This window comes from Halichoerus grypus, chromosome 7, assembly GCF_964656455.1.
Source record: "Halichoerus grypus chromosome 7, mHalGry1.hap1.1, whole genome shotgun sequence".
NCBI classification, from domain to species: Eukaryota; Metazoa; Chordata; class Mammalia; order Carnivora; family Phocidae; genus Halichoerus; species Halichoerus grypus.
Window position 1 is genome coordinate 20,823,239 of NC_135718.1, and position 13,621 is coordinate 20,836,859.

At 35.2% G+C, this 13,621-nt stretch overlaps 1 pseudogene; it reads right to left on the reverse strand.

Annotated features, from left to right (window-relative positions):
- Positions 1-757: 757 nt before the first annotated feature.
- On the reverse strand, positions 758-2,052 carry LOC118540193 (calmodulin-1 pseudogene; annotated as a pseudogene).
- Between the last annotated feature and the right edge of the window lie 11,569 nt (positions 2,053-13,621).

Genomic DNA, 13,621 nt, shown 5'->3' on the forward strand with positions numbered 1-13,621 from the left:
TGGACACAGGATCTCTGATATAGTTGCAGATTAAAAATGTTCCACTTCTTTAGAGTATCATTTCCAACACCCAAGCCTGTAAGAATTCAAAAGATTGGTCTCATATGATTTTTTTTTAATTTTTTAAATTCTTTTTGTATTTGGCTCCAACACACTTTGTTTTCATGAAAGGAAGCAAGGATAGTTTTCACTGGAAAATTCTTAATTTTAGAATTTGAGAGGGACCATAAAGGCCATGAAATTCAACAACCCATCCCAGCTAAAAATATTCTCTCCACCCTTCCTGGAAAATGCATTTTCTGATTTTGACACAAAGTTTCTAAAAAATGAGGTGATATATTTTCATTTTTGCAATTTCTGAGTTTAAGACATTGTGTTAAACGGAGTCAGTATCTGTTTCCCTCCACTTGTAATGAGTCTCAAGTTTGTCATGTGCATGAGCAGATCTGTTTGTCTGTTGCAGAATAGTTTATTTAATTGGTCTAATATTTCACGTTGACTCAGTGAAACTTCAGCTATTGATACTGCCATCTTATCTCTGCTAGATTTATTTTTTTTTTAAGTTAATGGTCTTTTTTTATTGGAATAAAAAAAAAAAGACTAGCATTTACAACTTGGAATGGACGTAAATTGTAATTTGATCAGTAATGTTGATGCTTGTGCTGAAGTCCACAGCCACAACCTACTCTGCTGGCTCCAAGTCATGGTTCAGGAGGTTTTAAAAACAGAGAGTCCCAAGATGCTCCCTTGGTAAAGGTTTTAAAAAAAAAAAAAAATGTGTGTGAATGGTGATAGCCTGACACCCATTTCGCTCTAAGACAACACGGGACAACGCTAAACCAACACACACGGCATGCCACCAGGATGAGTGTCATGGTCACCATGGGTGGGGGCGCCCGGAAGTACGAGAGGGCCGTCCTGCTAAGTGGGGCTGCGTCTAGACAGTTTATCCTTCACCCATTTTTCTGCACAGCATCCTGAGGTAAACCAATTTTAAATGTTTTGTTTTCAGTAAACCAGCTATGACAATTTATACTAACAAATTGAACTAGAACCCATTTGAAGAAGTTTTAAATTCGTTTTTTTTTTTTCATTTTTTTGTTTTTAATACAAATGCCTGACTGTGCTCAATTGTCAAGCTGCATGCATGAAAAACTGGCCAGCCCAAACAGTGTATTAATCATGAGCAAATGGAACTGCAAGGAGTCCATTAGGTGCTTCCTTATCATTAAGGTAGTACAAGTATTTATATCGTAAAACTGATGTGTAGCTTGATCTTTAGGGGACAGGACCACCAACCAATACATGCAGATTTTGTGTGTGTGGACAGAAGGTACTTTTGACATTCAGTTTTGCTATATAGAAACAGAATGAGTAAATGAACTTTTTTTTTTTTTTGCAAGAGCTAAGTAAAAGATTCAATTTGATTCTTCTAGAAGGGGGGAAAGGAGTTGAAAATAGGCCTTCATTTTGCAGTCATCATCTGTACGAATTCCTCATGGTTGACTTGCCCATCTCCATCAATATCTGCTTCTCTGATCATTTCATCTACTTCTTCATCTGTTAGTTCTTCTCCTAAGTTGGTCATGACATGACGTAGCTCCGCCGCGCTGATGTAACCGTTGCCATCCTTGTCAAAGACTCGGAATGCCTCGCGAATTTCTTCTTCACTGTCTGTATCTTTCATTTTTCTAGCCATCATAGTCAAAAATTCTGGGAAGTCGGTGGTGCCATTTCCGTCAGCATCCACCTCGTTGATCATATCCTGCAACTCGGCTTCTGTTGGGTTCTGACCCAGTGACCTCATGACACTTCCAAGTTCCTTTGTTGTGATGGTTCCATCGCCATCTTTGTCAAATAGGGAGAAAGCTTCCCTGAACTCAGCAATCTGTTCTTCGGTCAGCTGATCAGCCATGGTGCGAGCGAAGGGAAGAAGAGCAGAGGGAGCGAGGGTGGCTGCACCAGCGCAGGGGCCGTGACGGCGGGGCGCCTCCGCTGCTGCTGCCGCTGCTACTGCTAAGGCGCCACGTGCGCTCGGCGCTGTCCCGCTGCCCGCGAGGCTCCCACCACCACTGCCCTCTGCTAGATTTATTTTTAACTAAAAAATTACATTGATCCTGTAATCCATTACCACATGAAAAGTGTCCAGATTTCTCATCAGGCTGGTCATTTTCAGTTTTCACTAAACTTAAAATTCTTCAAGATGCCTCAAACCATAACTATTATCAAATGTTCTAATAGCCAAGAAGTAGTTGTGGTATTTATGGTGGGGAGGGATAAAACTTATTTAGGGGAACCACTTGGGGGAATGATTGTTAAGGGATTCATATTTCAGCATGTTCTTAGTTCTGTTTTGTACAATAGAAGGAAATGGTAAAATTGTGACAGATATAGAATGAGTGTAGGGAGAGTGGAAACTGTTCTTTCTCAAATAAAATTATTAAATACAAGATTTTAATCAGTAACGGCATTTATTGTAATGAGAAGGGACAAATTTCATGGTTAGTTAATAACAATAAATTGAGATATTGTATTTAGGAAAAATTATATAGTTCATTAAACTTTTATGGGGAACCAGATGCAATAATATTGTAGGATAATTGCTTTCTTAGGGCCACAAGAGCTGAGCAGGAGTCCAACCACATATAACTGAGAAACAAGCTCACATTGAACTGTCTGTGCCCCCTTCTACCTCTCTAAGTGGCCTCCTGTCCCTGATGATGATATAAAGATTAAAATTGGGGCGCCTGGGTGGCTCAGTCATTAAGCGTCTACCTTCGGCTCAGGTCATGGTCCCAGGGTCCTGGGATCGAGCCCCACATCGGGCTCTCTGCTCCGCGGGAAGTGGGCTTCTCCCTCTCCCACTCCTCCTGCTTGTGTTCCCTCTCTCACTGTGTCTCTCTCTGTCAGATAAATAAAATCTTTAAAAATAAAATAAAATTATAAGAAATGACAAACCGTAATTACACAACCTGAAGACCATCTAGCTTCACAACCTGAAGACCAGCTAGCTTCACTTTTGGTTAAAGTTCAGGGAGGAAAGTGGGTATGTTTAATCAGTATGTGAAGATGAAATCAGAAGGGGAAAATTTTGGATTATGAAGAAAAGAGCTGTACTGAGCACATGGGCTAGGGACCTTCTAGAGTGTTGAAGATCTGTTGAAACCCCTGCCAACTTTAGTGCATAAAACAGTATTTCAGCCTGATGCCATTGCTGCATGGAAGGAAATTCATGAGGGAGCAACTGTTTTAATGGGAGGATCTGTGGCTAGAAAAGGGACCAATACAGGTGACTGACTATTTTTAGGGCTACTTTGTGTTTAAAAAAAATCTTTGAATTTAGATGCTGATATACAGCATCTAACTGTGCTGTAATTTAGTTCAAAAAATAGATTTAGGACACCAATAATTATCCCCACTCATGAAAGGAAGATTTGGAATATATTCTCAACAATTTTTCTGATTATAAGAAGGATAGAGGATATATTATGAAAATATGGAAAATACAGAAGAAAAATGTAGAAAATATGATACATATATATGTAACTGAACAAATCCCCAATAATGTTTCTTTTTTCTGTAGACGTTTCCATTGTTTTTTTCTATGTATATGTGTATGTTTTTTATCTAGAGCCATATTTTATAAAATTGGTGTTCCATACTGTCTACTCTTTCATAAACTGGTTTCCCACTTAACACTCCCACTTAACACAATTTTTTGTGTTATTTAATATTACTCTAGATCTTGATTTTTAAGGGCTGTAGTCATCAGTCCCATGTACTGTAATTTATTTTTCCAGTAGCATCTTAGGTTTTTTTTTTCTCTGTTATAAGCATTTCATGTTCATAAATATTATATTTGTAATGTTTTTTCAGGATAAATTCCTATTTGTCAAAATATTAGGATAAATGGCATAAGTTTTTAGGCTTTTGATATATATTACCAAAGGCCTATTCTCATGCCTCATAGCCAAGACTAGATGCTAATATTAAAAAATAAACAGTTTGGAAATTTTGTAAGATAAAATGATATTTGAGGCTATAATAATCTGTCCCTTTACTAGAGCAACTAAATATCACTGATATTAAAATTCCTCTGATGCGTGATACTGGCAGATAATGTCCTGGAGCAGGGACTGGAAAGTTGGTTTCAACTGAAGGCTTTGACATTCACTTGTTATACATCTTGGCCAAGTTTCCTTACACTTATTCCTTGGTTTTCTTTCTTTCTTTTATTTTTTTTTTTAACATGAAAACCTTATTCTTTTACTTTTTTAAAATTTAAATTCAGTTAATTAACATATAATGTATTATTTGTTTCCAGGGGTACAGGTCTGTGATTCATCAATCTTATATAATACCCAGTGCTTATTATAATACATATCCTCCCCAATGTCCCTTAGTTTTCTCATCTGGAAAACGGAGGAAAGAATAATCCCCACCAATTGTATTTCATCAGGATGCTATGAGAATAAATGAGGTCATCATCCAAATCCCTTTTCAGATTTTATCTACCTGTAAAAGGTCTATAGGAGGTTTAATGCCCTTACTGCATTATTTATGATAAAAATAGAAGGTTCATGTTTTTATTATTTAAAAAAAACTATCATGTTACTGAGAACCTGACAAATACCTACATTTAGAAGTAGTTTATGATTTAGAGGTATATGCTAAAATTTTTGCTTGTAATTAACTTACAAAATATAACTTATAAATTTCCCCATGATTTAAATGACCATACTTAGGCTATGAGAGTCTAATTTATGCTAGGTCATACATTCAGTAGATAGTCATGTTTTGGCTCAGAGGTATAGATTTTTGACTTTAAAGGTATGTAATATTTGCTTTGAAAGTCTTGGAAGAAAGCCCTAATTTTTAATGCAATGTGCTATCACCTCTGAGATGCCCACATTCATTGTTAATTCCAGGTTAACCTCCAGCATTTGTCTGGATCCTCCTATTAATTTTATATGTATCTAATAATGCAAGCAGAATTGATAGTAGCCTAAACAAAATATAAATTGTTGAGTAAAGCAATGGATAAAAAACAAAATTATAATTACCTTCAAAATACATAATGAAACCAAATATGACTGGTTTTTAATTTATCATCACTGCATTAGAATGCTTTCATTTGTTTAGTTGAACTTTAAAGCTTTGAAGGGTCCAGGGACACCTCTCTCATTCTTTTATTTTCTAACATGCATACTGAGACAAAAAAGGCAGTGAAGGAAACCAAAGCTAGTTCTAGTCTTTAAGTTACTGATACATAGTCCAGTGAATTTCAAGCACAAGATTTTGCTCCTTGACAAAAGCTGATTCATTTTTTTTTAAAGATTTTATTTATTTATTTGAGAGAGAGAATGAGAGAGAGAGAGAGAGAGAGCACATGAGAGGGGGGAGGGTCAGAGGGAGAAGCAGACTCCCTGCTGAGCAGGGAGCCCAGTGCGGACTCGATCCTGGGACTCCAGGATCATGACCTGAGCCGAAGGCAGTTGCTTAACCAACTGAGCCACCCAGGCGCCCAAAAGCTGATTAATTTTTATTCCAAGGGAATGCAGATGAATATTTCACTCATTTGTAGTTCACACTACCAGAAAATAACAAAAATAATGTAATTTGTCCTAAGTAGGAGATTTGTTAAAGAAAGTTGACTTCTGAAGAAATAATTTTAAGGATGACACCAAGTTGGCAACATAGTAGGATACTGAGTTTCCATACACTAACAATGAACTATCTACAAAAAATTAAGAAAATAATCCCTCTTATAATACCTTATGAAATACTTAGGGACATATTTAATCTAAGAAGTGAAAGATATATACACTGAACACTAGAAAATTGATGAAAGAATTACCTAGAAAAATGTTGCTATCTCCAATGTCAAAGAAATTACTACCCATGTTCTTTTCTTGGAGTTTTATGGTTTTGGGTCTCACATTTAGGTCTTTAATCAATTTTGAGTTTATTTTGTGTGTAAGAAAAGTGGTCTAGTTTTGTTCTTTTGCATGTAGCTGTCTAGTTTTCCCAGAACCATTTATTTAAGAAACTGTCTTGTCTCCTTTGTCATAGATTAATTGACCATGTAAGTGTGGGTTTATTTCTGGGCTCTCCTATCTTTCTATTGATCTATCTGTCTATTTTTGTGACAGTTCCATACTGTTTAGGTTACTAGAGCTTTGTAGTATATCTTGAAATCTGGGATTGTGATACCTCTAGTTTTGTTCTTCTTCAGATTGCTTTGGCTATTCAGGGTCTTTTGTGATTCCACACAAATTTTATTTTTGTGAAAAATGTTGGTATTTGAATAGGGATTACATTGAATCTATAGATTGCTTTGGGTAGTATGGACATTTTAACAATATTAATTATTCTAATCCATGAGCATGGTATATTTTTCCAATTGTGTCATCTTTGATTTCTTTCATCAATGTCTTATAGTTTTTAGAGTACACATTTTTTTATCTCCTTGGTTAAATTTATTTCTAGACATTTTATTCTTTTTAGCACAATTGTAAATGGAATTGTTTTCCTAATTTCTCTTTCTGCTCTTTTGTTATTAGTATATGGAAACACAACCAATATATGGGTATTAATTTTATACCCTGCAACTTTACTGAATTCATTATTCTAATAGATTTTTGGTGGGGTCTTTAGGGTTTCCTTTTTTTAAATTTCAAATCAATTAACATATAGTGTATTATTATATGTATGTATTATTCAGAGGTAGAGTTTAGTGATTCATCAGTTGCATATAACACCCAGGGCTTATTACATCAAGTACCCTCCTTAATGCTCATCACCCAGTTACCCCATCCCCCCACCCACCTATAGTATCGTGTCATTGGCAAATATTGACAGCTTAATTTCTTCCTTACTAACACGGACGATTTTGTTTCTTTTTCTTGTCTGATTGCTGTGGCTAGAACTTCCAGTACTGGGTTGAATAAAAGTGGCAGTACTAGACATACTTATCTAGTTCCTGATATTAAAAGAAAAGCTCTGTTGTTCACCACTGAATATGTGAGCTGTGGGTTTTTCATATATGGACTTTATAATGTTGAAGTTGTTTCCTCTAAACCCACTTTGTTGAGAGTTTTTATCATGAATGAATATGGAATTTTATCAAATGGTTTTTCTCCACCTATTGAGATGATTATATGATTTTTATCTTTTGTTGATGTGGTGTATCACATTGATTGATTTATAAATGTCAAATCATCCTTGCAACCCTGGCATAAATCCCATTTGATCATGATTAGTTATCCTTTTCATGTATTGTTGACTGTGATTTGTAATATTTTATAAAGAATTTAGCATCTACCTTCATCAGGGATATTGGGCTATAGTTTTGTGTGTGTGTGTGTGTGTGTGTGTGTTTGTGTGTGTGTGTATGCATACATGTGTGGTGTCTATCTGGTTTTGGTATCAGGGTACTGCTGGCCTTATAGAATGCATTTGGAAGCTTTTCATCCTCTATTTTTATTTTGTAATAGTTTGAAGATATTATTCAGCCATGAAGTAACATGAGATCTTATCATTTGCAACAAGATGGATAGACCTAATGGGTATTAGGCTAATAGGAATAAGTCAGACAGAGAAAGACAGATACTATATGATTTCACTTATATGTGAAACCTTAAAAAAATAAAACAAATGAATAAACAAATAAAAAGCAGACCAAACCTATAAATACAGAGAATAAACTGGTGGTTGCCAGGGGTGGAGGGATGGGCAAAATGGGTGAAGGGGAATGGGAGATACAGGCTGCCAGTTACAGAATGAACAAGTCATGGGAATAAAAAGTACAGCATGGGGAATATAGTCCATGATATTGTAATAATGTATAGTGACAGATGATAGCTACCCTTGATGGTAAGCATAGCATAATATATAAACTTGTTGAGTCATTGTTATACATCTGAAACTAATGTAACATTGACATTGTCAACTATACTCAAACTATGGACTCTGAGAAACAAACTGAGGGTTCTAGAGGGGAGGTGGGTGGGGGGCTGAGTTAGCCTGGTGATGGGTATTAAAGAGGGCACGTATCAAATGGAGCACTGGGTGTTATATGCAAACAATGAATCGTGGAACACTACATCAAAAAAAATTTCAAAAAATTGAAGGCACAAATAAATGAAAAAGCATGCCATGTTTGTGAATTGGAAGAATTATTATTGTTAAAATGTCCATACTACCCAAAGATATCTACAGATTCAATACAAATACTATCAAAATTCCAATGGCATTTTCACAGACATAATAAAAATATTACTAAAATTTAAATGGGCCTACAAATGGCCCCAAATAGCCAAAGCAATCTTGAGAAAGAAGAACAAAGATGGAAGCATTATACTTCCTGATTTCAAACTGTATCACAAAGCTATAGTAATCAAAACAGTATGATGTTGGCACAAAAATGGACACATAGATCAATAGAATAGAGAACCCAGAAATAAACCAATGCATATATTTGTCTATTAATTCATGAAAAGGAGCCAAGAATATACATTGGGAAAGGATGTTTTCTTCAGTAAATGGTGTTGGATTTTATTTTATAAATACACTATAGTACTGTAAATGTATTGTCTCTTCTCTATGATTTTCTTAATAACTTTTTTCTTTAGCTTAGTTTAATATAAGAATACAATCTATAATACATATACAAAATATGTGTTATTTTGTTAGTGATAAGGCTTCCAGTCAACAGTAGGCCTTAGTAGTTACGTTTTGGGAGACTCAAAAGTTATATACAGATTTTTGACTGCACAGGGGTTGGTTCCTCTAAACTCCATGCCGTTCAAGGGTCAACTATACTTGGTTATTCGCCTACTGCTGAGGGATGGTTTATTTATATTATTTACAAATGAAAACATCTTCCTCGCCAATACCATCTCTTGTCTTACAAACATTAGAAGAAACCGTCTTAAAGTAATGGAAAATTTCTAGGAACTGAGGTTTTCTGTAAAAATACTGTGCTACCAGTGATTTCTGTATTTATATCTATACAGCATAGTTAAACTGTATAAAAATGGAATTACAGTGTATTAAGATGAACCATGAGGGACTATGGACTCTAAGAAACAAACAGGGTTTTAGAGGGGAAGGGGTTGGGGGCATGGGTTAGCCTGGTGATGGGTATTAAAGAGGGCGTGTATTGAATGGAGCACTGGGTGTTATACGCAAACGATGAATCGTGGAACACTACATCAAAAACTAATGATGTAATGTATGGTGACTAACATAACATAATAAAATAAAATTTAAAAAAAGTATAATTATTTTATACGACTAAAGAGTGATAATTCAAATTGAAAAATCTCTGTTGCTTCAAGCTAACATATTTGAAATTCAAGGCACATGGTTTGCTTTTCTATCACTTGCTCCACAATTTCTGCCAGTTTCAGTCAATCTATTTTATGCATCAATTCTCACCATTCCAGCTGAAGCTTCATGGAGTATCTTTTAAAAATTTGCATTCTCATTACACTTCCAAAGCTCCTTTGTGACATCAATCAACTTCTCACCATTTTTTTTCCCCCAGTCAGTGGGAGAATAAAATGAACATCACATTTCAGAGATTTTTCCATGGCAAAACTTGAATCCTTGACTCCATTCTCACAATTGTGGATTGAAACACTGTCCTTTGGCATAGGGAACTTAACTTCCTCTTTATTAGAGGATTGTTCACAGAGTGCCAGGGTTTGAGGCTGACTGATTCTGAAGCAACTATTCCACATGAGCCTGCTGGATTTTCACAACTGTAGCCTATTCCATCATCAGTTGGGCACAGAGCAGCTTATTGTCCAGAGACTCAGTTGATGTATGCCCAGTCTGGTCCCTATTCCCTTGATAGCAGGCCTTCCTTTGGCTTGACCCTGGAAGTTTTCTCACAACATCTTGCCCATCCCTGAGATCTGACTCCATGCCTCTTCTTGAAACTTAGTAGTGCTTCTTATGATCATTCTTCACATGTTCCTTGAGATTGTCTGACTGTGATATTAGGGTCAAAAGGAAGGTAGCCACACAACATCATGGTTGTAAGTTTAGTGTGTCAGGAAGGTAGTCATAATGCTAAACCCTTCTGATGATTTTTCTGCACATCCAGTGCCTGAAATGCTAAATAATAAAGTGTGAGTTTGAACGTTGTCATGTCACTTTGGTCAATTTGGGCAAATCCAAAGACATAAACTTTACTGGGGAATCCATAGAGCTTTCCTCAAGAGCAGATTCTTAAGTATGAGGTCTCTCTGTGTGCTGACGCTTAATGCATGACTGTATCATAGTCAGAGCTGATGGCTTTGAACCTTGGCTGGCTGGCTTCTTGGCCATGTGCTGGTGCTGGCTGACTCTGTGAGATGCCTGTCCTTTCCACCTTGCCCATTACAACTGAGTCAAGCCTTGGGGCCCGATTCATAAGGAAATTGTACACTGTTAACAAACATTTCAATAATATGAACTATATTAGGGTATGTGGCATGCATTATGTGTGGTCATATATCATCTCTGGCTTTTAAATGATCAAGAAGAATTTTCAGTATATGGGAATTCTTGGCTGGACTTTTTCACACATACTTAAATTGGATCACTAAACTCCAGGTCTTAGCTTGATCCCAATATGTATTATAGCCCTCAAAATGTTAGTTTCCTTGATGACTTTTTCCATCTAACACCTTTCTTGTGCCCCACGGGGATCTCATCCTCAAGAATAGAGATGAGATAGATAGATAGATAGATAGATAGATAGATAGATATAGATATAGATATGTTTACATTTGTCTTTAAATTTTTTATATTCCTTGAAATATTTACAATAAATAATTATTTGTACACATAGTAAAGTGGTATAAAACAATATAGAAATTTATATGTGATGTGCTTCCTCAACTTTTTAAAGTGTTTGATTGAATACTCCATCTGGTCTTTTTCTGGTCAGGATATCTTTCCCCTCATTTATTGGTTTCTTAATTTTTAACTTGTAATTTTGCATAGGTTAAGTAGAACCACAAAGTTTTCATTTCCTTCTTTCCTTTCTTCCCTCCTTTTTTAACATTTATGTCTTACAGTTATTAAACATAGGGGTTGTGTGACAATTTCTAAAGTTGTAGCAAACATACTATGTAGAGAATAATAGAGCTCAAAACTTCTTTTATAAATGAATTTTATATTGATATCCTTGACTGATAATGTTCTCTGATTTAGTGGTATTTATCATATTTTTAATATAGGAATGGTATGAGCGTAATCATGCTTCTCAGGAAACAAGAATTGCTTAATAAGTAAAATAAGATATAAATATTTGTATTAATTTTCAAAATACTTTGTTTATTTTTGTTGAATAAAAGTGTCAGATTTAAAGAAACACCTCATCTGCCAATGAAAAGAATAATAAAATATTTGTTTTAATGGACTTAGGAGAATAAATGTATATGGGTATGGTCCACCTATTACTTAATGGGTGCAAGAAATTTTGGTGGAAAATTGGTTTCCCTTTCTGGTTTTATCCTTGGCTCACTTGAGGAATTACCTAAACATCTTTAACATATACTCACACCCTACCCACATACCAAGTGTTAGATGAGAATAGTAACAACTGACTATTGTTGAGCATAAGGTGCCAGGCAAGATGCTTAATTTGCTCAAATGCATTAACACTTTTTTTTTCTCTTCTTTTCCCCCAGCTTTATTGATATAATTGACATATAACCTTCTGTAAGGTTAATGTGTACAATATAATGATTGTACATATGTATATACTGTGAAATGATTATCACAATAAATTTAACACACCCATTGCCTCACATAGTTAGAACTCTTTTTTGAGAACTTTTAACATCTACTGTCTTAACAACTTTCAAATACATGATAGAGTATTGTTAACTATGCTCACCATGTTGTACATTGCACCCCCAGAACTTAATATCACTTTTTCAATAAAGAAAAAAAATTGCAAGCAGTGAAAGGCACAGTAAAGAATTTTACAATTCACTGAGTTTTGATAAATGTTTTTACATATAACCTCTACTCAATCAAGATACAGAAAATATCCATCACCCTGAAAATTCCCTCAAGCCCTTCTAGTGATTCCCTACGCCACAAGCAAACTGTTCTGATTACTATCACTTTATATTACTTTCTCTTAGTTCATATAAATGGAATAACAATGCTCATAATATTTCATCAAGAATAATGTTTTCCCAGGCTCACCCTTACTATAGAATTTGTTGCTTGCTTGTTCTTTTTTGCTGCTATATATTTCATGATATAAATGTACTACAGTTTATATAACAATTATGTTATTGATATAAATTTCTTTACAGGGTTTGGACACTATAAATAAAGCTATCATAGCATTTTTCCACATTTATTTTTTGTGAACATACAGTTTCACTTCTGTTAGGTAAATATTTAAGAGTGCTAATAAAAGGTTTAGGGTAGAAATATAATTTTACCTTATAAGAAACCACCCAACTTAAAAAGTCTAATTGTCCCACATCCTCAATAATATTTGCAATTGTCCTTCTTTAAGTTTTAGCCACTACAGTGGGTATGAAATTGTATTACACTGTGGTTATGAATAGAATTCCCTGGATGAATACCGATCTTGGATTTGTTATTTAAGTCTGCACCTCATTTTCTTCATCTGCACAATGTGTTTAAAATGTCATGTCTTACAATGTTGTGAGGATTCAATGAGATATGTATGTGCAACCAGTGTCTGATACCTAATAAGAGCTTAATAAATCATACACTGAAGAATAGCTCTCCAGATTGGGCTGTAACTCTGTGGCCCCCTCCTCTTATTTCCCATGGTTTAGGTTTTTATTCATGCTCAGTCTACCCAGAATAGTGCTGATCATTTCTGTGCCATTTGTAACTTGAAAGTATAAGAAATACCTTTTGAAAAGAGCATGATGTTACACTGTATACCAGGGCTGCTCCTCTATTTTATTGCTTATTTGGTATTTACTTTTGAAAATTCAGTAGAGTTGAGACAGCTTACTTGGGTAGCATTCTCAATGTTTCTGTTATGAAGAATTTTTTTTTTCACTAAGCAACTTTTATTCAAATATTTCTGAAGATAAGTAGTACAGTATTTCTATGTTTCTACTGCACTTTAATCTATCCTGTTGTTTGCATTCTAAAATATGCCATAGGCTGCATATTTTACTACCTTTGTATTTCATTATCTGTGATCACTGCTTTGGCCGTTGTAACCTCATAATTTTTCAAAACTTTGTTTCAGATTTGGGGGCATTGTGTGTTATGAATTTAGAAATCAAGTTCTTTCTTCTTGAATCTAAATGAAGATGCCAGTGAATCTTTCACTAAAACAAGGCTTTCTCTCCTGCATTGCTATAGCTAGAAATTGACAGCTGTTGGGGAGGGAAGCAATTAGGAGAGAGGAATAATCAAATGATGAAATAAAGCCAGAGGGGTGACTCTTGTTAAAGGGGCCAAGGAGACGACAATGGAAGAACTAGAGAATAGGAGAGAAAGATCTTTCTGGTCATTTAAAGTGGGTACAAGCAAAAGGGCAGAGAATAGTTGTTTAGTGACAGTATGTAGAAGAGAGTGGACAATTTGTAATCATATACCAGAATCTCCTTGTCAT